This window comes from Mauremys mutica, chromosome 4, assembly GCF_020497125.1.
Source record: "Mauremys mutica isolate MM-2020 ecotype Southern chromosome 4, ASM2049712v1, whole genome shotgun sequence".
Lineage (NCBI taxonomy): Eukaryota > Metazoa > Chordata > Testudines > Geoemydidae > Mauremys > Mauremys mutica.
In genome coordinates, this window is record NC_059075.1 from 113,184,019 (window position 1) to 113,210,030 (window position 26,012).

Here is a 26,012-nt window from a genome sequence, read left to right on the forward strand (position 1 = left end):
TACACATCTCCCTGTAAGGTGGGCTCAGAAAGTCTGGCATGCCAGGCGTACCACTCTTAGCTCTCTGACATTCATGTGGAGAGTGAGTTCTACCTGAGACTAGAGGCCTTGTGTCCTGCGGTCTCCCAAATGTGCTTCCCAGCCCAAAGCTGACGCATCAATCACTAGGGAAAGAGATGCCTGAGGGCTGGTGAAGGGGACTCCCGCACATAGCACCTGTGGGTTAAGCAACCACTGGAGGGTGTCGAGTACTGGGCAAGTTAGAGTCACAACCCAGTCCAAACTGTCCCGAGGTGACTGATACACCAAGGCTAGCCACGATTGGAGATGCCAGAGTCCGAGCCTGGCATGCCAGAGTCCGAGCCTGGCGTGTTGCACCAAATAGGTACAACTGGCCATGTGTCCTAGAAGTTTCAGGTAATTCCTTCCTGTGGTGGTGGGAAACTGCCTGAGACCTTGTATGATGTCGCTGAGGGACCAAAACCTGGCTTCCAGGAGGTATGCCCTGGCTTGTGTCGAGTCCTGTACTGCCCCTATGAACTCTATCCTCTGAACCAGGGACAGTGTTGATTTTTCCTCGTTCAGAAGGAGACCCAGTTCATCGAACATCATTCTTATGCAGTCGACTTGTGCCTCCACTTGAGATCTGAAGCGGCCCTTGATGAGCCAGTCGTCGAGGTATGGGAATACCTGTACCCAGTGATGAACTCCCAAAATCCTAATAACCGGTTCCCTTCCGGGTCCTCAGCAGCACTTCGGTGGCGCAGGGGGGGGTCTTCACTCGCTCTGGGTTTTTGGAGGCATTTTGGTGGCGGGTCCTTCACCCAGAGAGAGTGAAGACACGCACACACGCCCGCTGCCAAAGACCCGGTAGGGAACCGCACAGTGAGTACAAGCCCCATGTGCCTGTCTCTCCCCCTGCCCCCACCCAACCCCAACCCAACTCACATCCTGTCCCAGATTGCCCCTCTCAGAACCCGCAACCCAACCCCCCCCCCCCGCTCCTTGTCCCCTCACCACCCCCTCCCGAGACCAGGGGTGAAAGTAAGTCCAGTGACTTACCGGTACGCTGGGGCCAGCTCTGGCCCCTGGAAGGGGCGGGGCCTAGGGCAGAAGGGGCGTGGCTGAGTGAGTCAGAGCCAGCCCCAGACCACTCCATAAGGTAAGTGCCCCCCCCACTGGGGTAGCAGCAGCAGCCCAGTGCTCCAGGGACTATTTAAAGGGCCCCGAGCTCCCCTGCTTCTACCGCCGCGGCCCTGTAAATGGCCGTGGGAGCCCTGGGGAAGCAGCGGGGCTCCCGCAGCTATTTAAAGGACCGGGGCGGCAGAGACAGCTGGAGCCCCAGGCCCTTTAAATAGCCGCTGGAGCCCCCTGCTACCACTGGGCTCCGGGGGCTATTTAAAGGGCCTAGGGCTCCCCTGCTTCTACTGCCCCGGCCCTTTAAATAGCCACCAGAGCCCACCCCCTACCCAGCTCGCCACGCTCCCTGTCCCCCGATTGCCCCAACCCCATCCACCACCACCCCAAAAGACCCCCAGAACTCCCACGCCTACCCAACTGCCCTGTTCCCCGTCCCCAGAGCTGGGGCTCTGCGAGGGGGGAGGGGAGTGGGGGAGGGTCCGGGGGAGCCTCCCCAGCTGGGAGCTCAGGCAGGCCGGACGGGGTGGTCCCACGGGCTGGACGTGGCCCGCGGACCGGAGTTTGCCCACCAACCGGCCCCTTTAATAACCTGTTCTACACTGGCTTCTAAATTTAACAACTGGGGCTTGCGAACCGGTGCGAACCAGCTCCGGCTCACCATTGCCTGTACCTGCCGCTTGCGCAGGAACACGGCTATGACTGCCATGCACTTGGTGAACACTTTGAGGTGCCGCGGACAGGCCGAATGGAAGGACTGTGAACTGGTAGTGGGTGCTGTTCACTACAAACCTTAGGTACTGTCTGTGGGACAGAGTTATTGCTATGTGGAAGTACGCATCCTTCAAGTCAAGGGCAGCATACCAGTCTCCTGGATCCAATGACAGGATGATGTAGGCCAAGGAGACCATGCGGAACTTGAGCTTCTTCACGAACTTGTTGAGTTCTCACAGGTCTAGGATGGGCCTTAGCTCACCGTTGGCTTTCAGTATTAGGAAATACTGGGAACAGAAGCCCTTGCCCTTCTCCTAGCGAAAGGAGCGAGTGCACCTCCTGTATAAGGAGATGCTTGTGAGAAAGGTCCCTGAAGAGGGATGTGGAAGGGCGGGAGGGCACAGAATTGGATGGAGTATCCCCTCTCTACCATGCACAGCACCCAGCGGTCCGAAGTTATATGGGACCATGCACGGTAGAAAGGGAACAGTTGGGACGAAAAGGTAAGGTGGGGTAGATCCAGTTCTTGTCCTGGTGCGCCGTCCTTGACCACATCTTCAAAAGGCCGGTTTGGGGCCTGAAGGTGGCTTGGGTTGGCCAGAGCCCTGGCCTGAGGATGGGTGCAGCCTTTTTCTGCTGCCCCTATTCCTCCTTCGGGAATCGTCCTGTTAGTTTTGTTGGTAAAACCGCTGAGGAGGCTGCAGCCTGAAGTGCCTGTGTGCGCGCCCAGGGACTTGAGGGTGCTCTTTGAGTTTTTTAAACTGTGCAGTCTCCTGTCTGATTTTTCAGAAAAACAGGCCTGCCCTTAAAAGGGTAGGTTTTGGATGGTCTGTTGAACTTCATAAGGAAGCCCAGAGACCTGGAGCCAAGAGGACCTTCTCATGGCCAACCCCGTAGCCATGGTTCGCACAGCCGCGTCGGCACCATCAAGAGCCGCCTGCAAGGAGGCCCTAGAAATTAGTTTGCCTTCCTCCATAAAGGCATTAAATTCGGCATGGGAGTCTGGTGGTAATAGCTTAGAAAACTTGGCCATCGCTCCACAGGTATTAAAGGAGTACCTACTAATGATGGCCTGCTGGTTTGAAATGCAGAGCCGCAGACTACTGGTGGAGTAGACATTTCTCCCGAACAAGTCCACCTTTTTCGCCTCCCAATTTTTGGAGGAGGGTCCCTGAAACCCTTGACAATCCATTTGATTTGCAGCATCCACCACCAAAGAGTCAGGATGCTCATATCCCATTGAGGGGATGAAAGAGAGTCTCTCATTTCTCTTCGGTGTAGGGGGCAAAGAGGCCGGCATCTGCCACAAAGTTTTTGTGGCCTCAATTACAGTTTTGATGAGTGGCAGCGACATGTGAGAGGGCCCTGAGGGGATGAGGATGTCCACCATGGAATCAGCATCCTCTGCCTGGATCCCCAGGTTCTGGGCCACCCTGCGCAACAACTGTTGCAGGACCCTGTTATCCTCCAAGGCCGGGGCTGCTGAAATGCCTGCAACGGCCTCATCTGGGGAGGAAACAACAAGAGCACCGGCACATGGCCTTGGTCGCTGCCCTGGGCCCCAAGAGGGTCATGTTGGTTGGGCTGCTGTAATGCTGGTGCTGCAGTCGCCGGGGTAGGCGCCGGTGCTGAAGTGGTCGCTGGTACAGCGGCCTGAGTGGCAGACAGAGGTATCGGCATCTCCGGTGACAGCTGCTGTGCGGGTGGGAAGGATGCAGACACGACCGACGCCAACTTGGATCTCGATGGCTGGCGCTGACTCTGGGCTTGATGACAGGCCCAAGAAGTCCAAAAGGGCCACTGAGCTGGTGGTTGTTACTGAGGTGGCCATGGCGCCGAAGGAGGCTGGCGGTGTCGCCGAAATCTAGATCTGCTGTTGGACCTATCTGACCAATAGGATTCCTCCTCAGACTCCAAGGTCTCAGAAAAGGAAGACCACAGAGAAGTAGTACTGGGTGGTGCAATGAGCGGTGCCAGGCCTTTGGGGATTGGTGTGGTCCTCCACGTGGGCAGCTGGCAGCGGGGAGTGGCGCCACAGAGATGGGGAGTGGCACGACATTACCGTCAGCTTGCCCCAGATGGGATAGGTGGCCGGGTTATCACCAGTGCCTCGTCCCTCCTTGGAGAAGGCGGCGCCGTCAGGTGAATAAGGTCCTGTGCCACCTCAAAAGTCTCCGCAGTGGAGGAGAGTTGAATATCCCAGCCATGATGGTCCGGAGAACGGTAGTGGGCCAGTCTTGACTGGACCCCTTGCAAGGCAGGAGTTGATGAGCCCCTGGGAGGTGCCAGGCCCAGCGTATGCTGGATAGGCTGAGGCCTCCCTGTCACTGGCTCCTTAGGCTTAGGAGGGGGAGCACCCTCACTCGTGCCTTTTTTTCTTCTGGAGCATTGGGGATGAAGACTAGTGCCTACCAGAAGTCTTATGCTCAGCGTCGTGTCAGTGACGGGAGTCCTTAGCCTCCTTCCTTGGCGCCGGAGGAGGCACTTGGAATGGGCGCCGCTGACCTGGGATCGGACTATGGGTGGAGGGCTGCCTCCATGAGGAGAATTCTGAGTCTCTGCTCGCGATCCTTAAGGGTCCTCAGCTGAAACCCTTTGCAAGTGCAGCACTTGTCCTTTTCGTTACTCTTGCCAAAGCACTTCAAACAAGAAGTGTGCGGATCACTCTCTGGCATCAATTTATTGCAGACTTCACACGATTTGAACCCCGGCGACTGAGGCATGCCCCAGTGTTGGGGAACAAAATGGGGGTGGGGAGAAACCCACGCAATAGCAACTTAGAGAAACTACTAACACTACTATGACTCTAACTATATACAAATGACAGTAGGACACTGCTAGAGGCGCTTGCAGAAGCAAGAGCGAGGGAAGTTCCAACTAGCCATCACCGGCAATAAGAAGGAACTGAGGGGTGGAGGGTCGGGTTGGCATGGCCCTATAATATTGGGCACCATGAAGACGCAACTCCAGGAGGCACCCGGAGAGGGGGAGGGATAGCTCAGTGGTTTGAGCATTGGCCTGCTAAACCCAGGGTTGTGAGTTCAATCCTTGAGGGGGTCACTTAGGGATCTGGGGCAAAAATTAGTCCTGCTAGTAAAGGCAGGGGGCTGGACTTGATGACCTTTCAAGGTCCCTTCCAGTTCTAGGACATTGGTATATCTCCAATTAGAAAGCCAATCCTACGGATACTGCTAGAGGAAAAATCTTCTGGCTGTTGTGCACGCGGCACACACACACCTGATTGGAATCGACATGAACAAGCACTCGAAGAACAACATTACCATGTTGTTTTCTATGTATGCTCTCACTGACATGCAGATCAAATGTGATCAGTTTACAACTCACAAGCTGATTTTTCTACTTGTCATCCCTGAAAACTCTACCTGAGATCTGAACTGGGATCATCCTGCCTTATATACGCTGTACACTAGTGACTCAGATTCTGCAAATAGCATTTAGCTAGCAGTGTTGTTGTGAGTCAAAGTAGAACCCAGCTCACTCTTCCATCAGTGGGTTGGTTCTGCAGAGTTAACGGGAGGGAGATTTCGTCAGCAAGGTAAGCAGATGTGGCTCAAGCCACAAGCAGGAAAGTTGAGCAAGAAGTGGTCTCTTTTACTGTTAGTGTTCTAGCTAGCATTGAAAGGATGATTTATTTATATTAAAGGGAGATGCAGGAGTTAATAAAAATGCCTGGGATATAGCAGCTGGCACAGCCAAGTTCAGCTGCTAATTGGCAGGTGTTTCGAACATTGGAAGTTCATGACACAGTTACACTCTGACAGTTATTTCTGCTGCACAGAGATTCGGTTATTCGTTCCAGAAATACCTTCTGTACAAGCATGTGTCAAATCTGTGAAGCCGAGAGAGAGTCCTCTGGCTTCCAACAACAGGTGTTGGGGGCTAGAAGGGTGCTTTTATCACAGCTTAGTATATCCACCTATGGGGACATAGCTATGAGTTTCTCGCTCTGTTTTCTCTTTATCAGCTGCTTTGGGACAACCTTGCTAGTTGTTTGCAACCACAGCTATAAGCAACATCTGTCTGCTTCAGCAATGTGTAGTTATTTCCCCATGGCCCTTCATCAGTTTACACATTCTTTGCCCCCAGATTAGACTACAAGTGAACTGAAAATGGGAACTATTTATTGGGGACCGAATCAGATTGGAGTACCATTGTGCTATGTGCTGTACAGACATAACAGCGAAAGAAATTCTGTGCCAAAGGATATACTACCTTAGTTTAAGATAAAATGCACCAGGTGGGAGAGCAAACAAGGGATGTGGAGGAATAAGGATGAAAAATCGAAAGAAATTTCTTTGCATAGGCTAACAGTATGAAAAAATTGTAAAAAGAGATCATGGTGGAGTAAAGGGGGTAGTTGATAGAATAATTCAGGGCTTAATTGTGGATGGCCTTAAAGGTAAGGATAAGGTTAGGCAACGGAGAGACTCAAAGTGGATGATGCGTCAGAAAGATTGGCCAGAAGATGTGTGACACTGGCAGACAAGGTGCCAAGCTCATACCAAAGCCCCCGTGTCTCAATTGGACACTGACAAATACATACTTGGCATCAGTCTGGCTCACCTGTGTGTTAATATCATTAAAATAGGTGTTCAAATTATAAGAATGTGATTAGTGTTTAGACTTTATTGAATGCTTGTGAGTTGCTGCAGGCATTAGTCTCACTCAGGGCTAGCCTACACTGGCAGTGCTAAAAGTGCTGCTGTGGCAGCGCTTTAACGTCCCTGGTGTGATCGCGGCGCAGTGCTGGGAGAGAGCTCTCCCAGTGCTCTAAGAAAAACCAAACCACCCACCTCAACAAGGGGCGTGGCTCCCAGTGCTGGGGCACTGTTTACACTGATGCTTTACAGCGCTGTGACTTGCTGCGCTCAGGTGAGTGTTTTTTCACACCCTTGAGCGAGAAAGTTGCAGCATTGTTAATTGCCAGTGTAGACAAGCCCTTAAACCAGGGGTTCTCAAACTTTTGTACTGGTGACCCCTTTCACATACCAAGCCTCTGAGTGTGACCCCCTTATACATTAAAAACACTAATGTTTATTTAACACCATTATAAATGCTGGAGGCAAGGCAGGGTTTGGGGTGGAGGCTGACAGCTCGCAACCCCCCATGTAATTTCTCTCAACCCCCCATGTAATAACCTCATGACCCCCTGAGCGGTCACGACCCCCAGTTTGAGAACCCCTGCCTTAAACCCTCTCTATACCATATTGTAAGGTTGTATTGTGAGCCTCTGTGACTATGTAAGTCACCAGATGGGACAGAGACATTAACTAGTGTGAAGTGCTGATCTCCAACAGAAGGTGTTACAGCTGGCCCAACAGGAAAGGTCCATCAACAGACAGACTATTCTGGGATGTTAAAGAGGACAAAAGATGTTGTTTGTTCTGCCCTCATCCCCATGAAGATGACTCATGCAAGTGGATTCCTCCCATCAGCTGAGTTTGCAGCTCAGAGCACATGGCAGGCATGGGATAAAAATCCCAAACAGAAGGAACTGATTATCTCTATGATGCCTGGACTCCTTAAGCACAAGCAAGAGATCCCCAGGTACTCAGCCTGGGTTAGCCCCAAAGGACATGTAAAGCTTGCTGACTACAGAAGCTTCTTAACAACTTTGGAAATTTAAGATAACATATTTGTATATATGTTTACCTGCCTTGACTTTGTAAATAACTCTTATTTCCTTTTCCTACTTAATACATTTTATATAGTTTAATATATGGTTGGCTACAAGCATTGTCTTTGATGCAAGATCTAAGGTGCTACTGACCCGGGGTAAGTGGCTGTTCTTCGGGTCTAGAAGTAACCTAAATACTTGGTATAACAGATCATCTATCACAAAGGTAGGCTCACCTGGGTGGCAAGATGGATCGGAATACCCAAGGGGACTGTCTGTGACTCCATGTTTAGGCTGTTAGTGCCTGAGGAGTTTACACTTGATAATTGGTTGGTGAAATCTGAGGCTGGTACTCACACCCTTGAGTCACTGAAGGCAGTTTTACAAGATGATCTTAGAAGTGTTTTAAAAGGACCTAATGAGGCTAAGGTTACAGCACTCAAGGCTGGAAAGGCAGAGGTTTCAACAATCACAATGCAAGATAAAGAACTGGATTAGTATTAGCATGGTGGATAAAGAGGAAGGGCCAAATCTGAAATGTGGTATAGGAAGTAGCAGCAGGATTTAGACACAGCCTAACATTTAGCTCAAAATGCTGCTTGCGTGCTTCTCACTGCCAGACTTCTCCTGCACACAGTCAGATTTTTCTTGCATGTGGTACATGCACTGCCATTGACATTAGTGGGACTTCAGTGTAAAGAACAAGAATGTACAGCAGCTCTCTGCCACATGGATTGGAGAGGAAAACTTTGCTCTTAGGTTCACTTCTATTCTCATTTAGTATTTACAGAATCATAGAAATTAGAAATAAGGGAGTTGTGGGAAGAGTGGGACAAATACTATTAGATCATCATTTGTCCATCCTCTGGGAGCCAAGACAGGACTGTTCTCTACATTCTGTCTTCCAGTGCTTTTGTCTAAACCAGTGTTCCCATAAAATCCAGTCAATGGAGCCTCTACAGGTTTGAGTACTACAACTTCGAGATTCTTTTAGAAATCTTTCCCTTTCCCCAACCCACTGTAACTGTTAAAAATGGGGAAATTAGTTGCTTTCAGTAGGTTCAGAATGAAATGCAAAATGGATAGGAGAGGGTGTGATGACTGCATCTGTATCAGATGAATTACTCAAGCTCTGCTTTTCACCTCTGACAGTTCTACACCATGCAAGGCTGATTACTTTAAAACAATTTTTTTAAGTGACTGATAATTGGGAGAGTAACTAGATTCACTCTCCTTGTGCTCACAAGAATGTTGAGTCATACTCCCATAATCCTTTCATACATCTCCCCTCTCTGAAAGCGCGGGCGGCTACTAGACTCTCAACTCAAGCTGTACAGGCTCGATGACGATATCTTGGAATTAAGATGGGACCACTACGTTTCTACAAGCAACATGGACTTCTTGTTCTGTTTCTTTACTATTTCTTTTGTGAGAGAGGGTCCTGTTTTCTACCTCATTTACCCATTACCATATTACACTCTCCTTGCACTCTTACGGTAGATTTCTATGAAAGGTCTCTGATTTTATACTGACCCTGTTCACTTTTAATGGGGGCAGAAATGGCTATATTCTATCCCTTCAGTGGGAAGGAACCTGACAATCCACAATGAGTCTAATCCTGGCAGGGTATCTACATTTGGATATAGGCCACCATTGCGCCTTAAGTCAACAGACGACCAGCCTTTGCTGTGACTACCACTAGGTTTTTTTTTAAACTCACTTCCTATGGAGCATTCATTTCAGCCCTTTCCACCTCATTTAAAAGAAAATGTAGCAATACTGTATATTCCACACACCTTTTCTGGTTTAAATGCTGTCAGGAATCTCATAACCTTTATTTTTATTAAATAATGCTCATTTGTTTGAATTTTTACTATTTATTTTGTTTTCAGATTACCTGTTTTGTGATTTTTTTAAAAATGTCTTATGTTTTAACTGTTTAAGTTCTGTGGCACCTTATAGACTAACAAACATATTGGAGCATGAGCTTTTGTGGGTGAATACCCACTTAGTCAGATGCAAGATGTATTCATCCATGAAAGCTCATGCTCCAATTCGTTTGTTAGTCTATAAGGTACCACAGAACTCTTTGCCACTTTTACAGATCCAGACTAACACGGCTATCCCTCTCATATGTTTTAACTGTTTGTACAAAGTCCCAAATACTTGGGCAGGTGAGGGGTGTTATAAATGAAGGCATTACCTGATATAGCATTGCCTTAATTACACTATAGTCTACCTTTGAATGAGACTTGATTTTGGACCTATTAGCACATATCGATTTTAATATTTTACAGTGTTTATACACACAATCTGACACCATGGGCAATTTCAGGGTAATCTATAGAAAAGCCATATTCACCAATTACAGCAAATGAAATTGATCAAATATTTGTAATTCCTTAAAGGCAAGCTGAAACACACAGCATTATAGAAGATATTTTAATTACTACATCTATTTACAAAGAACAAGTCACTTAAAGAATCTGTGTTGCATATAAGAAAACAGTCAAGACTTTACAGTACTAAAAATATTAAATTAAAAATACTGTTACAAACCCTTATCAACCAAAAATCAAGAAGTAACTTCTTACAATAACTTTGACAAATCAGGCTTTTAATTGACATCCTGGTTTAGATCAGAGAAACTCCTGCTAGGAAGCAAGAGTAAAAATTTAATTTATTCAGACACAGCATCCACCATCATGAGATACTGGAACAGGGATTTCTGGAAACTATTTTAAAAACACAATCCAACATATAATTTGTAGATGTTTAACTGTCTAAAGTATAAATTAATCCCTACAATTTTCCTTTGAAGAACATGCCTAATAAAGCTGGCCTCTACCATTTAATAAAGTATACCATTTAATAATAATGGAAGGTCTTATAGATCATTTATTTTTGTGGAGAAAAGAAAGAGATCCATAGCGAACAAGGCAGATCTGTATTCTTCAGCTGTCTCACACAATTGCTACCCTTTCTCCAGTAAAACAATACCTTTCACTTGTAAAGCTGCTATTAGCTATAACTGAGTGAGTATCATATTTGCGTGCCATGGAATAAACACAGACATGTAAAGCAACAGTACAGTGCACAATATGCTAACTACAGCAATTAAAAACTAGCTAACTGAGCATAGGGCTGTTATAAACATACAGCTAAGGGTAGCATAAAATCTCTTTACCACCTGTAAAGGGTTAAAAAGCTTAAATAACCTGGTTGGCACGTAGGGACAAAGAGGGACCAGGGCAGAAAAAAAAAAATCTCCTAAAGCCCTGCCTAAAATAAGCATCCAAAATTACAAAAATTGTAAGTAATAGCAAGAAAATGCGTTAGCTCATCTTTTGTTTTAGCTTGTAAATTTCCCCTATGCTAAGAGAAAGGTTTATTACTATTTTTTGTAACTTTAAAGTTCTGTCTAAAGGGAAATCCTCTGTGTTTTAAATCTTATTACCCTGTAAAATTACCTTCCAGTCTGATTTTACAGAGGTGCTTCTTTTACTTTTTTTCTTTATTATAAAGTTCTGCTTTTAAGAACCTGATTGGTTTTTAGTGTCCTAAAAACCCAAAGGTCTGGTCTGTGCTCATCTTGTTTACCTATTTGGTTGGTATATTATGCTCCAGCCTCCACAGGAAATGGGGTAAAGGGGCTTGGGAGGATATTTTTGGAAAACAGGAACTCCAAGTGATCCTTTTCCTAAATCTTTGTCTAACTCTCTTGGTAGTGGCAGGGATACCGTCCAAGAACAAGAAAAAATGTGTGCCTTTGAAAAGTTTTTAACCTAAGCTGGTAAAAATAAGCTTAGGGGGGTCTTTCACACAGGTCCCCACATCTGTACCCCAAAGTTCAGAGTGGGGAGGGAACCCTGACAAGGGCTAATAGAGGCTAAAATGCCCAGATGTGGTTTTATCAAAGTACATAAAACAGACCTTCATGTGCTTCAAGTCACCGTAGACATTAATTCACAACAAGAGCAAAACAATAAAAGTTGGTGAAATTCTCTCTGACTGACAAGTGTACTCTCTTTAAGGCAAGTTTACTACCAAACTGGTGTTCCTACAGGAGCTCTAGACTTGTAATGGAATAGCCTCAGATTAAGAAAATCCTTCAAACCAGTAATGGAACTATTATATATACATGCAGTATATTTTATATATATATATATATATGAGACAAAACTCAAAATCTGTTAAGACTCCAAATGCAACCATGTTTGGGTACCTAGTTACAACTTCATTATAGTGCAGTGATACTCAGACCTCAGTTGTTCAGGAGTCAAATTAATGATCAACATTGCCTAAAAGAGCCACAGAAGTGTGAATTCATTGTTTCGTTTACTGTAGTACTATTCATATTTAAACAATATTCCGGGAACTATTTAATGCAGTATATATAAAAATAAAATTCTCACAGCAAATAAGTTAATAACTTAATGCAAGTTGACAACTTAATTGGTTAACAACATAAAAGCATCCTGATTGGTTAATAATTAAATCATAGTGTTTTAATATGTGCTGAAAAGAGCCACAGGAGACATTAAAGAGCCGCTTGCTGCTCGCAAGCCACAGTCTGAGTATCACTGTTCTAGTGTATAGCCTAGAATAGATCTTATCCGTGTTTCAGAATGAGATTAAAGCCTTGGCAATCTCCTAGTGCATTTGAGGGGGTGGAGAGGACAGTGCACTAGGTGCATCACTGATCTGATCCAGGATGGCAATTCCTCATACTAAGAATATAGCCATGTCTCACCAGAATGGCACTCCTCACCTGGTGTGTTGCTTGCATAGTCTGGGAAAGGTTATGAACTGAGTAGCAGAAAATACGAGTTGTGGCTACCTGTGAGAAACATGAAAGTATTCAACTACATGGCAAGCTTCTGCTTCTCCTGAGACCACTAGCTTTATAGCAAGCATCAGAAACATTTCCTCTACACAGATTTGTAAGACACACTCTCTCTTCAGTTTTGTTATGGGCCTACCCGCTAGCACTGCTCTAATTGTAAAGGTTGTCTCAGTATTTTTATTAGAAAACCTGGATGAGATTTTCAAAAGCCAACAAGGGGATTTAACCACAGAACTCTCAGTGTAAGTCTACACAAGAAGCACGACATCAGCGCGGCTTCACCGTTGCAACTGCGCCTCTGTAATATGTCTGGCGAAGAAGCTGTATGCCGACAGGAGGTCGCGCTCCCATCGGCACAGTTATTCCACCTCCATGAGAGGCAGAAGCTATGTTGGTGGAAAAGCATCTCCCGCCAACATAGTGCCGGTATGGACAGCGCAAGGAGGGTCTTTTTCACATCCCTGAACAACATAAATTAGATTGACTTAAGCGGTGGTGTAGACCTGCCCTTATTGTGGTTAAGTCCCCTGGTAAATCTAAAAGTCTCAACCCCTATTTTTAAAATGTTTCCACATCTGGACATTAAAGTTTTGGTTGGAGCTGAAACTTCAACATCCCGCATGGCACCAGGACTTTTGGGTCACATGCCCCAGCAGCCCCCCCAACCCCATCCACCACAACTGGGTGTGGAGCTATAATATTGATTGAGTGTGTGGGTGCTTCAGCCCCATAAATCATCCACACCACAACAGCATGCCACACCTGAGAAACCTGTTTTAATCAAATTCTGGCAATTGTTAAGGTACAGGGGAGCAAAAAAGAGGAAGATTCTGGTTTCAAATACTCTCTTAAGGATGGTTATCACTTAAGGGAAGGAAGTAGTATCTAGAGGGATGAACTCCTAAGAAACAGAGGATCCTGTTTTCATGCAAATGTCGCTGACCATCACCATCACCACACAAACGCAATGAGAAAGGCACAAGAATTTCAAAAAGCACTTACAGGGCTAAGGAGCACAAGTCCAACTGACTTTTCTTGACACTTGCGCTCCTAAGTGTTCTCAGGCACTTTTGAAACTCTCACACAGACTATGAAAATATCTTTTCGCGCACACACACACACACTATCTATATCTATATGTAGCTCATTAAAGCACCTGTTCCAATAATGTCACTAATAATGTAATTTAAGTGGTGTAGGGAGTTAGTGGTTTCTGGAGATAAGTTTAAATCCTGTCTAGGGTTACAGGTAAAAGTTAACATAGTGGTCTCATTCAGTACCCATTTATCCACATCACAAGGCAACACAGCTGGCACACCTAGCAGGGCTTTGCAAGGCCCCAAACCAGAATAGCAAGAGATTTTATAGGAAAAGACCAAGATGTTCAGATATCTGAGAAGAATCATGCACTACAAGTGACTTCAGCTAATTTGTTTAGTTCTTTCAGAAGCACCAGTTTCACACGATTTTAAAATTTAGAAAAAGATAGCACAGAAATGCAATGCCAACTTGGCTTAAGTTTGTCTTACCTGAGCTGGATATTAGGCTCTGTGCTACATCAGTTCAGGCTAAGCTGCCCTCTCCCCATCTGGCAGAAAATATTTCCAGTTCCAAAATGTTCACCTTCATGACTCTTAGAATTTTCTGTCCTTAGCTGAAACCTCCAGACTATCCAAGCTCTGCTCACTCTCCGTCTCACTCACACACTCCCAAATCAATGCAGCGTCATCTCTCTCCGGTGTGCCTCCACACAAGCGTTCACTGCAGGCAAGAAATGCAGCCTCGGAAGCTGTCACTATACAGACTCTCTTCCCTCTCCCAGACTCACTGCAAAGAAAACAAGAAGAGGTCCATCAGCTTTCTGTTTCTTGTACCACGCATATATTTTTGTCACAAAATCAGGATCTATTTGCAAACAAAAAAAAGTGTTCAACATTCTGTTTATGTGAACACCCAAGTAAATACACTCAGGGCTTGGCTGTACTATAGGGTTACAATGGATGTAATCCTGTAGTGCGAATGCTACGGGGAAGTTACTACAGCAACAGAAGGAGTTCTTCTATCCTGGTAGTAACTCCATCCCCCCAGAGGTCTATCTACATTGCAATTAAACACTCGCAGCTAGCTTGTGTTAGCTAGGTGACTCAGGCTCATGGAGCTGTAAAATTGCAGTGTACACATTCGGGCGAGAGCCCAAGCTCTGGGATCCTCCCCGTCTTGCGGTGTCCGAGAGCTCAGGCTCTAGCCTGAGCCCGAACGTCCACAATGAAATTTTATAGCCCAGCAGCCCAAGTCAGCTGTCAAGGGCCAGCCACAGCTGTTTTATTGCAGTACAGAAGTAGTGATGGTAGCTAGATTGACCAAAAAAAACGCCACTGTGACCTAGCTACGTCTACACTGGAAGGTTAGGTTAGCAAAGCTGTGGCACTCGGCATCATAGCTTTGTCGCCCAGGCATCATGACTACCTTGTACAACATTTCAAGGGTGTAACCCACCAAAGAGGAAAGGAAGCATTTACGGTGGTACAAGGGACGGTAAAAACAGTGGTGCTGAAAATGAGCAAATGAGGATTAAGTCTGAGTTGTCATGAACATTTCCTAAGCCGCATTATCTGAGACACTGTGGTGTAGTCTCCCAAAGGAAACGTAGGGAGCTGCATGGCTCAGGTTATTGAAGAGCATGGGCTGGACTAAGTAACGGAAAAAAATACCAAAGGGAGAATCCTGAACTGACCATGGGGAATGGATTACATGCCTCACTAGGTCTTTTCCATTTCCATATTTTGCTTCTTTGTGGATGCACAGGACCTAGATATGTTTGTGCATCCAAACAGCTGTTAAAGCCAGTGGGCAGTGATGCAGTCGCTCAGCCAGAAATTTCACAAAGCAAGGGGCACACAATTGATCATACGTTTAGATCTTAGGGGCAACAAACACAAACAAACAATTTAAAACAGTCATGACCTCATTTTGCTTAGTTTGGTTTCGTTTTATTCATAACATATTCTGTGGTCATTTTTGAGCCTCTCAGTTTTCAAATTTTGCTATTCTCCCTTCTGGTTTGAGATGCCAGTCATGTCCTGATTTCAGTGCTGCTGCATAGAAAAAAATGCCCAATACTGCTTTATAGTAATGGAGAGATTGGCTTGTTGCATTGCATTTTGTTTAGGATTAGGATGAAGTTTGTGATCTGACCAGACATTCTCAGTGAACTAAAATGCAGTCAGTCAATGGGCCTACAGCCACATGATGTCATTTGTCTGTAATTTACTTATGCAGAGAAGCTCAGTTCAAACACAACATCTCGTTTTCACTGGGGTCCTGTGTTTTACCCCATTTTCTAACTTAGTTGACTGATTTACAAGGTCAAGTGGATTCATCTGGAGTCTCAAAGCACGTTAACCCATGGAGACCGTAGGCCCATGGAGACCATAGGCACGTACAATACAACGTCACCCTCGGCTTTCCTACAGGAGAACACAAGACCCTCCAAAGCCCTTTGCAGCTCTAATTCATTATCCCACACTGTTGACGGGTGAACAGTGCTAATGGAAAAACTGAACTGATTTCCCAGCACAAGCAGCTGCTACCAGCTATATTTTAGATGGAATAATCCTGGCCATTTGCTGACAGATAAACACAATGAAGCCCAATGGTACACAGGGATTGTCTGTCATCCAAACATTACAGGAAACTGTTAGTCCTTCATCCTGCAATATTCTCTCAGGACATAAAAAAAAAGTTATGAAAGCTGTTAGATTGCAACCTGTGATATGCATAGTGCACTCACCTTTGAAGGCTACTTAGAACTTTCCAGCTGAGAATCTCTGAAGTATTTTCCAATCACTAACTAGGCTTTGAAAGTGATTTTGGGGGTGGGGGGGGGGGGGGAGAGGAAGAGTACATTGAATTAAACCATGGAGTCCTGCGCAGTAGAATGCAGTACCTTCACTTGACTTGGATTTTGTAAAACGGCTACTGCAGCAAATTGTTTCTCAGGGCAGCTCAAGACATTTCTTCCATTAGGAAAAAAAATACTCTCAGCGGTGACAGAGATAGCAGCAGTAGGAGGGGGCTTGGAAAGGGGAATGACTTTAATAGTTCCTAGAAAATTTACAGTTTTGTAGTTCTTACCTCAAATAATTCAGAAAAAGAAAAGGCTGTTTTTGCAGGCATAAAACTGCCAGTTTGTCACAGGGTGTGAAGTTTCTACATGAAATGGACAAGTCACCTCAAGGGGAAAATTTATGATTCTGTCTAGGAGGGGATTTAAAGTCCACTTTCAGTATGAAAAGGCTGTATTAATGGCGTGACTCCACTTTTGATCTCATTCACAAGTACTTGTGAACACACTTCAAAGCATTTAAAACCCCAACATTCACAAGTCTCTTTGTGATACCTCCCCCTTTCATGTCTCTCCAACCACAGCTAGAGCCCAAGATGCAATGACCAAAATAAACAAAGTCTAGAACAGTTTATACATTCCTCCTCAGAGTTGGTTGCATTTATTTGTGAGTAGTCCTTTATGTTTTTTATACCTGTCTACACTCACCCACAGTGAGCACAGAAAGCACTTTGGAAAATTTTAATCACAACAATCATCTTTTTCTGTAAGATGGCAATCATAACAGTAGGTGAGAACCTACAACCAATAAGCTACCAGGAAACAAATTTCAAATCTGCCTCCCTCTCAAAACATTTCCCATGCTTATAATTCACTCCCATTCTCCATTGCACAGGGGAGAGAGGAGGAGGAGGAGGAGGAACTTTGCCATGTGCGCTTGAAGATCATCAGATTCAGGCCATCTCAAAACAAGGATTGTGGAAGAAGGAGGGAAGAAAAATACAATTAAAAATGATGAGGTTCATGCCGAGAACACCCAGTAGCAGCCTCCTCTTGTTTATATCGTGGAGGCTCCAGCTTGAGTGCCTCTGCTGATCTTAGCTGAGGGAGTATGGCACAGGGAAAGAGATGGCTTTAAATGAAAGCTAGACTCTTCAAGTAGAACTGCTAGTTTCTTGTTGAGACTCCAACAATTCTGCTGCAGCTTCTATTTTTAGACCTTGTAGAGAACAAACAAATACCCAAAAAAACATTGTTTTGTTTTTTGCCCGGAGTTTCAGATATGTAGCCTCATTATAGAAAATGATTTCTACTTGACCCCATTAAAATATAAGAATCAGACTGGAAAAAGCAGAACACAACAAGTTTTGGGGAAACACTCAAGAGACTAATTTTTTTCCTCTGATGTCTGGAAAAAAAACCCAAAAAAACAGTGAAACCAAAAAGAATTCCCCTCTCCCCATGCACACCCTTTTTCGGAATGAAAAATGCATATTGTACTTGAGTGGGAAGGAACTGTAAATATATGGCCTTTAGAAGTCAGATTCTTCTTGCTTAAGACAGGATGAGAAGTAAATCAAAATTTCTCTAATTGCAAACTTAAGCCAGCTGTAATATTGTCCATTCTTCATTAGGTACTAGACCACGTGCCAGAGGAATGCAAACACGTCAGACAAATACAAAGTAAGACTGGCGACTGATTTACTAGAACATCCACCAAGCGTTTTAAGTGTCTGTTATATAAACAAACAAAGTGAATTAGACATAACTGCTTCACAGCTTCAGTGCCAATTGCAAATTTGTAAGCATCAAGTCATAACCTACACTGGCACTTTGTCTGCCAGCTCAGACACACCCAACTATTTCATCTCATCTAACACAGGGAATAATGAGAGACAAGTAAATTGGCAAAGTCTCTGCCAAAAACACCACACACTTCCCAGAATGCATTCCTCCCCTAGATCTACTTCTCCACGTTCTTCAGTCCACACCAAATGGGTCATATTACTTCCCCTAAAAACCCAACTCATGTCATTTGCACAGAGCAGCATCTAGTAACATAGAAACTTCCACTGTAATTCCTTTTCCTACACAGTCCACCTGCTTTTTGCCTCCATAACTGAACACACAATTAGATATACCTGGCTTCAGCCACTTACAGGCTGCTCAACTAGAACGAATCACTAAATGATGTGACAGCCATCATCTGCTTAACACCTATGATTAAAATTGGGCCCTCCAGAACTAAAAGCTTGCATTAAAGAGCCAGGCTCTCTGGTTGAGCGCTGTAACAGACTCTCATCCTCTGTGGATCAGGCTACTAAAGGGGACAATTACACACTAAAGAGGGTGGTACAGGCATTCCCAAGATACCCAACTCCTGCAGCAATCGCTCCAACAGGGCTCGATTAGATGCGATAAACTGACCGCCGAGTGCTCTCCTGTCGACTCTGGTACTCCACCAGGGGGAGAGGCATAGGCGGAGTCAACGGGAGAGCGTCAGCCATCAACTTACCGCAGTGAAGACACCACGGTAAGTAGATCTAAGTACATCGACTTCAGCTACATGAAGTTGCATAACTTAGATCGATTCCCCCCTTCCCCCACTACTGTAGACCAGGCCTCAGATACTCTGGTCTCTTGTGGTTATGTAGGGGACATCCAGCAGCTGGGAAGAAGAGCCCAACAGAAAAAAATGTAGTATGTACCCAAAACATGCCATCTTCTATACTCGAGAGAGGACTTTCCCAACAGAAAGCAAAAATATATTAATGTCACCAGAATCTTGAGCCCCCTTTACAACCAGTGGGTCTATTTACCTTTAGAAAGGAGGCCTATAAGAGGGGACATGATACAAGTATATAAAATAATTAGTGGTACAGACAAAGCAGATTGGGAGCATCAGTTTCCCTGATCTCAGAATACAAGAAATTGGCTAACAGTCAATGAGAAATTCAAAAACTGTTAAGAGGAAATAGCTTAATCACACCTAGTGTGAAAAAGTGTCAAACTTGTTGCCATGGGATATTATGGAGGCCAAGAATTTAGTAAGGTTAAAAAAAAGGATGAGATTTTTAGATGGATATCAAGAATTTAGAGTTATAATTAATGACAATAGATGTTTTGGGAGGGCCATTAAACTTTGTGCTTCAGAGTTTAAGCCACTCTGCTTACCAGAGATCAGAAAGAGATCAATGAGGGGTGCAGATCAGTCCACAGGGACTTACTGCTGGATTTACACACCATCTTTTGTGGCATGTGGTTTTGCCCACAGTCAGCAACAGGGCACTGGACTACATGGACTACTGCTCTGATCCAGTCTGGAAATTATATTCCTATGAAAATATATATTTTAAATGAACTTTTCTCCTAAAAGCCATCCTCATTCTTCAAACAAGACCTTAAAGGGATTAATAATCAGTGATGTATGCCAAGAACGGATCCCACATACGCAAAGTATACTTTTTGGACTAGAAAATGAGTATGATATTTTTCACATTTGGCTGCCTCTACTGAAGACATAATATTTTCTTTCTTTTTTTTTTTTTGGCTGGCAATACCTTGGATTTCCATTGCCTTTATATTATTACTCTGGCCACCAATATGCTGATTCTGGTTAACTCTCTTCGTTTTAAACCCCAACTAATCATATCAAGTAACAGAAAATTTAAGGGAAACCTGAAGTGTTAAATCCAAGATTTGAATTGTGCTGAGAAATGAGCGTCCAACATTCTGCAATCTTAGTATAGCTCTGAAATATATAGCATCAGCATATGAGAATCTTCAGAATTCTTAAAAAGGGGCATCAACTTAAAACTACTGTTTCAACAATTTTTGGCCTGCTATAAATCCTAAAATTGGTAGAACTGAAAGATCAGAAAAAAAAATTATTTTGGGGGGGTATATTTTGTGCAAATGAAGCCCTTTTGGACTATGCAGAGGAAACAGTTAAATGAATTAAATACAATAAATCAATTTCCCTTGTTTTTTGTGTGGCTCTTTAAGAGAGCAAAAGGAGAGACATGACTGTCTAAAAATATAGGAAAATGTGGTTGTAAAATGACAAAATCTGGCAGAGGAACTGAAGGACAGATATAGTACTGACCTAATTTATTTTTTAACTGACAAAATGTCAGTAGCGTATTTGCCAAGCAGAAAATTCTGTTAAGCACAACGCACAAACCTAAACTCTACGTTATTTTTTTTTAAACTTAAAAAAACCTTGGCCAAGAGTACCTTACAATTAATGCCTGGTATCGGCCAGCATTTTAAAGCACTGGCAGCTAAAGCTGTTAGCAATCCTCAGCTAGGGCAGATCTGGTAATTTAACTGTTTCTGAAAAATATGAAGACTGACTACACCTCACTTTCCCAGAGAAGTAAAAGGGCTTAACGTGAACTTTTAGATTCTGCTGAACAGAATATATTGACGTTTTGAGGCATGTGATGATATCACAATACTGAACATATCTTTTAAACAAATATGCAAAGGTACTGCATGGCTCAGATGGGTGAAACTAAAAAGGCTTGAAGATTGATGGTTTAACATCCAAGGAGCTGAAAGTCACTACCATCTGATGGCAGCTGAGGTGACCTTTGTGAAATGAGTAAGCATCTCAGCCCCATATCACAAATTGGTACCCTAAGTAGGATTGAATTTCTGAAGATGGAACTCTCCCTCTCACCCCTAATATCAGAGAGCAGGTACATTAATGTGGCAGACAGGGTCAGGGGTTAAGGCAATTTGTACTCAAGCTACCTGTGCCGCATCTGTTCAGGATATAAAGACAACTTGTAGCGAGTCTGATGAAAACATGGTAAGTCAATGGGTGAGCACTCACCCGTCAACTTAATTAATCCACCTCAATGAGAGACGGGAGCTATGTCGATGGGACAGCATCTCCCATCAACACAGCGCAGTGTAGACACCGCTTTAAGTCAGTGCAAGTTACAATGAATCAAGTTATGCAGCTTATGTAACTTCACTCGCGTAACTTGCATCAGCTTTCAGCCTTTGTATAGACAAGGCCTAAGGCAGTAAATTCAGCACCATTTGCCAGCAGCAAACACTTAGTTTTTAAAATATTAAAAACATGTATTTGGTGCATTTCTTAATTAAACATCACCTCTGAGGCTGCATGCAAGGTTTATTCATATCATATGCTGCTGTCTCCCCACCTCCCACAAACTTCATAAGGATCTCGCCACTGCTGTGTTAGCACTTTATTTCTGTTGGCAAGTACCAGTTTGTTCATTTGTAAATGCACCGTGAAGTCAGAGGTCGTGAGAGGTGAAGGAGAAGGTGCCCCTTCTTTTCACACCACCTTGAGAGGGGGAGTGCAACAGGGACATTGAAGCAGGCTTTACAAATCACAGGATCCCCTCTCACCCTGCTAGCAGATGGTTCTTTTTCCATATTCTAGAGAACTGTCAGCCCTGGAAATTTCCCAGCTCCTCAAGGCAAACGGCCCTTTGGCTGTCTTAATAAAACATCTCTGTTGCTAGGTCTGCGGGAGTAGAAATAGATTACAGAACACAACACAAAAACAGATCTGTACTGTTACTGCCTGAGGCTGTTAACCCTCCTCTGAAGCACTGTGTGCAGGCCTAGTCTCTGTGCCCCAGGAAAGCTATTATTGCCTGGGAGAGTGGGTAGCATGGGGCCGGTACTAGCTTTAATCACTGGGGGAGAGGAGACAACTATGAAGTGCCCTGATGTGGCATTTAAAACATTAACAGATTAACAAAAGAGGACAGATTACATTGACCACTTTAGAGATGTTTATATCTGTGAGAGGTTCACACACGTAAGAAACTAGGAGTAAAATAGAGAACTAGCAAAACCACCTCCCATAAACAGAAATAAAACAGTAATTTACCATGGAAGCCCACTGAAGCCAAGTGTATGAGTTTAATCACGAAATTGGGGGTAGAGGGGGAGAAAGAGGCTACTGAGGAGTGTTAAAGAGAAAGAAAAACAATGGCTAAATATTTATTTGCTTTAGGCTTAGACTATGTCAGAAGCACCCATGCACTAAGTCCGAGTGCTCTGCCAATCACAAGAACAACATGCAATAGAACCAGCTTGCCCCTTTTAGTAAGCAGCAACATGTAATCCAGTACTAACAAATCCAAAGCCCCAATGTCCCTACCTCTCTTCACAGGCCATTCAAAATTAATATGAACCAGAAACTCAGGTTTGCTAGGTCAGATATTCCCCACCCTTTGTTTTGAAGAATGTATTCTGATCACAGACTAGACAAAACAAAACACAAAAATCCATCTTCCTATGTGGCCTAAAACAGGATTTGAATTCTGGCCTTTAGACTTAAGATCAGTACACCAGCCCCCTAAACTCCTCCTCATACAGAATGAAAACAGCCCCTATCTCTCGGCAAGCATCTGTGCTGCTCACTGTACCTGAATTCCTGCTATGGGCTGGATGACTGCAATGAATTCTGCTTATAACTGCAGCTCTCAGGAGGCCGGCAGCTGTGCCTCTTGAGCAGAGAACAGTTCCAAAAGCTCCATGACAAGATTCTTGCTACTGACTGCCAATGGACCATTAAAAAAAAATTTCCCAATGGAAAGTTCTCTGATTTTCATAAGTAGTGTGCACAAACAGCAAGCATCCCAATTCAATTACAAGTAGCTAAACTGCTAATGGAAAAGATGTTTCTTTTTCCTTCCTGAAGGCAGTCACAGGGTAATATGTGCTTGAAGAAACACCATCCACCGACTCACATGACATCAATTATTCAATAACTGAATTAAAGCAAGAGGCAGAAGAGCAATGAGGTTTGGGACTATGACACCAAGCTCTGAGGAACAATAGCTCAAGTGAGTCGTTGGGTTGTTATTCACAGTAGAGATCACTGGGATCACTGTCAGCTGGTCACTGCTCCCCAAAGACCTCCTACCCAACTCCCATTGTAAGAAAAGAACAGAATTTTCAGACACATAGATGAACACAATACATTCACAAAGAATCAACATGGCTTTTGTAAAGGGAAATCATGCTCCACCAATCTGTTAAAATTCTCTGAGGGTGTCAACAAACATGTGGACAAGGGTGATCCACTGGATATAGTGTACTTGGACTTTCAGAAAGCCTTTGACAAAGTCCCTCACCACAGGCTCTTAAGCAAAGTAAGGAGTCATGGGATAAGAGAGAAGGTCTTTTCACAGATCAGTAATTGGTTAAAAGATCAGAGACACAGGTAGAAATAAACTGTCAGTTTTCCGAGTGCTACTAGAAGCTGGATGATAGGGGGTGGATCACTGGATAATTGCCCTGTTCTTTTCACTCCTTCTGAAGCATCCTGCACCGGCCACTGTCAGAGACACAGTACAGGGCTAGACGGACCATTGGTCTGACCCAGCCATCTGACCTGTCTGCAAGTTACTCAGGGGGAGGCAAATTAAGGCTGTCTATCGTGTGACTTGTTTAGTCTGGAAAGTGCTAGGTAAAGCTATCAGGACTAGCTGAGCACCTCAACACTTAGAGGTAAAAAGGAAAGTTCTGCTCTTCTCAAAAAAAACAAAACAAAAAAAAACCAACCAACCAAAAAAAAAAAAACCTTTCCCCAAAGGATTCCTGTGGTATGTAAAGCTAAGAGAAGGCAACTTCACTTATTTCCACAGGGAAACCAAAGAACACAGAGCTGCAGGGAACCAGTGAAATCCTATAGACTCTCTCAGGATCTCAATGTCTTTTTTCCTCAGAATAAACCTGAAGTTATCTGGAGAGTTGGGATGGACAAATTGGAGAAAGTCCAGACGACAGTAACAAAAGTGATAAAAGGTATAGAAAACCTGACCTATGAGGAAGGGTTAAAAAAGGTGGTCATGTTTAGTCTCGAGAGAAGACTGAAGGGGGGGACCTGGTAACAGTCTTCAATTATGTTAAGGGCTGCTATAAAGAGGACTGTGATGAACTGTTCTCCATGTCCACTGAAAGTAGGACAAGAAGTAATGGGCTTAATCTGCAGCAAGGGAATTCGTTTGGTTTAACTACACCATCCAGAGGACGTGAAAAATCCACACACCTGAACAAGACAATTAAAACGACCTAACCCCTGTTGTAGACAGCGTTAGGTTGAACAGAGAATTCTCCCATCAGCCTAGCTCCCACCTCTCAGGGCAGTGGATTACCTATACCGACAGGAGAATCCCTCCCGTCAGCATAGGTAGTGTCTTCACTGAAGCATTATAGCAGCACCAGTGCAGCATTTTAAGTGTAGACAAGCCCTTAGGTTAGATATTAGAAAACACTTTCTAACAATAAAGGTAGTTAAGCTCTGCAGAAGACTTTCAAGGGAAGTTGTGGAATCCCCATCATTGGAGGTTTTTAAAGAGCAGGTTACCCGGAACCTATCAGGGATGGTCTAGGTTTACTTGGACCTGCCACAGCGCAGGAGGATGGATTTGATGACTTCTCAAGGTCCCTTCCAGCCCTACATTTCTCTAGGTCGTCTGTCATGGCAACTATGTCTCCAGCACTCTAGGTCTCTCCTTTTCCTCCCTCTAACGAAAAAGCTGAGGAAGGAGATGAGACTGGGCAGATTCAGTGCTCTACATGTTGTCTATGCAGAACATTCGCCACTTCCACCATGAAGCTTCTTAAACATTTTAAAAACCTTATTTACTTTACATACAACAATAGTTTAGTTATATATTATAGACTTATAGAAAGAGACCTTCTAAGAACGTTAAAATGTATTACTGGCACGTGAAACCTTAAATTAGAGTGAATGAATGAAGACTCGGCACAGCACTTCTGAAAAATATGATTTAGAACAGGGGTCGGCAACCTTTCAGAAGTCCCTCCAAGCAGCATCTTCAGAACAAACATGTTTGAAGACCCAAAACGAGGAACATAGAAGAGCAGGGCTGCCGGGCATCTGGTTTTAGACTGGAATGCCTGGTCCAAAAGGGATCCTGTCAGCTCCTGTCGGCATTGCCAACCAGGCTGTTAAAAGTCCAGTCGGTGGTGCAGCAGAGGCCCGGGGCTAAGGCAGGCTCCCCACCTGCCCTGGCTCCGCGCTGCTCCCAGGAGTGGTCATCAGGTCCCTGCAGCTTCTAGGCACTGGGGCAGCCAGGGATTGGGAGGCTCCGCATGCCAGCTCCGCAGCTCCCATTGGCTGGGAACCATGATCAATGGGAGCTGTGGGAGGTGGCACCTGCAGGTATGAAGGCACCGCGCACAGCCACCTGGCCGCCCCAGTGCCTAGAGACTGCAGGGACCTGACAGCTGCTTCCTCAGAGCCGCGGTCCCCTCCTGTACCCCAGCCCCTCATCCCTGGTCCAACCGCCAGCCGGAGCCCTCACCCCCCCCCACACACACACCCTAACCCCCTGCCCCTGTCCAGAGTCCCCTCCCATGCCCCAACCCCTTCATCCCCGGCCCCAACCCCAGCCAAAGCCCTCGCCCCCTCCTCCACCCCAAACCCCTCATCCCCAGCCCACCACAGAGCCCACACCTCCAGGCGGAGCTCTCACCACCCCGCACCTGAACTCCTGCCCCAGACCGGAGCCCCCACATCCCCAACCCACCCAAGAGCCGGCATCCCCAGCCCAGAGAGCATACCCCATCCTGTAGCCCAACCCCCTACCCCAGCCCCATGAAAGTGAGTGAGGGTGGGGAAGAGTGAGTGAGGGAGAGAGGGAAGAGGATGGAGCAAGCGGGGGCAGGGCTTCAGAGAAGGGGTGGGGCAGAGGTGTTCAGTTTTGCACGATTAGAAAGTTAGCAACCCTACAGAAGAGAAAGCTTGAGACTGCAGAGGATCCATTTCTCTCACATAATTATAGTTTTCCATGTCCTCAGCATTTCTG

General features: G+C 45.0%; 1 protein-coding gene across 4 annotated transcripts in view; it reads right to left on the bottom strand.

Moving 5' to 3' along the window:
• Positions 1–26,012, bottom strand: part of LOC123369505 — a 182,007-nt gene that overhangs the window by 78,600 nt on the left and 77,395 nt on the right. For 3 of the 4 annotated variants that reach the window (XM_045015158.1, XM_045015159.1, XM_045015160.1), the window contains one exon: positions 13,865–14,162. The exons of the other annotated variant lie outside the window; for it this stretch is intronic. The gene's annotated coding sequence lies outside the window, so the exon portion shown is untranslated. The remainder of the gene's footprint in view (positions 1–13,864; positions 14,163–26,012) is intronic. 4 annotated transcript variants of the gene reach the window in all.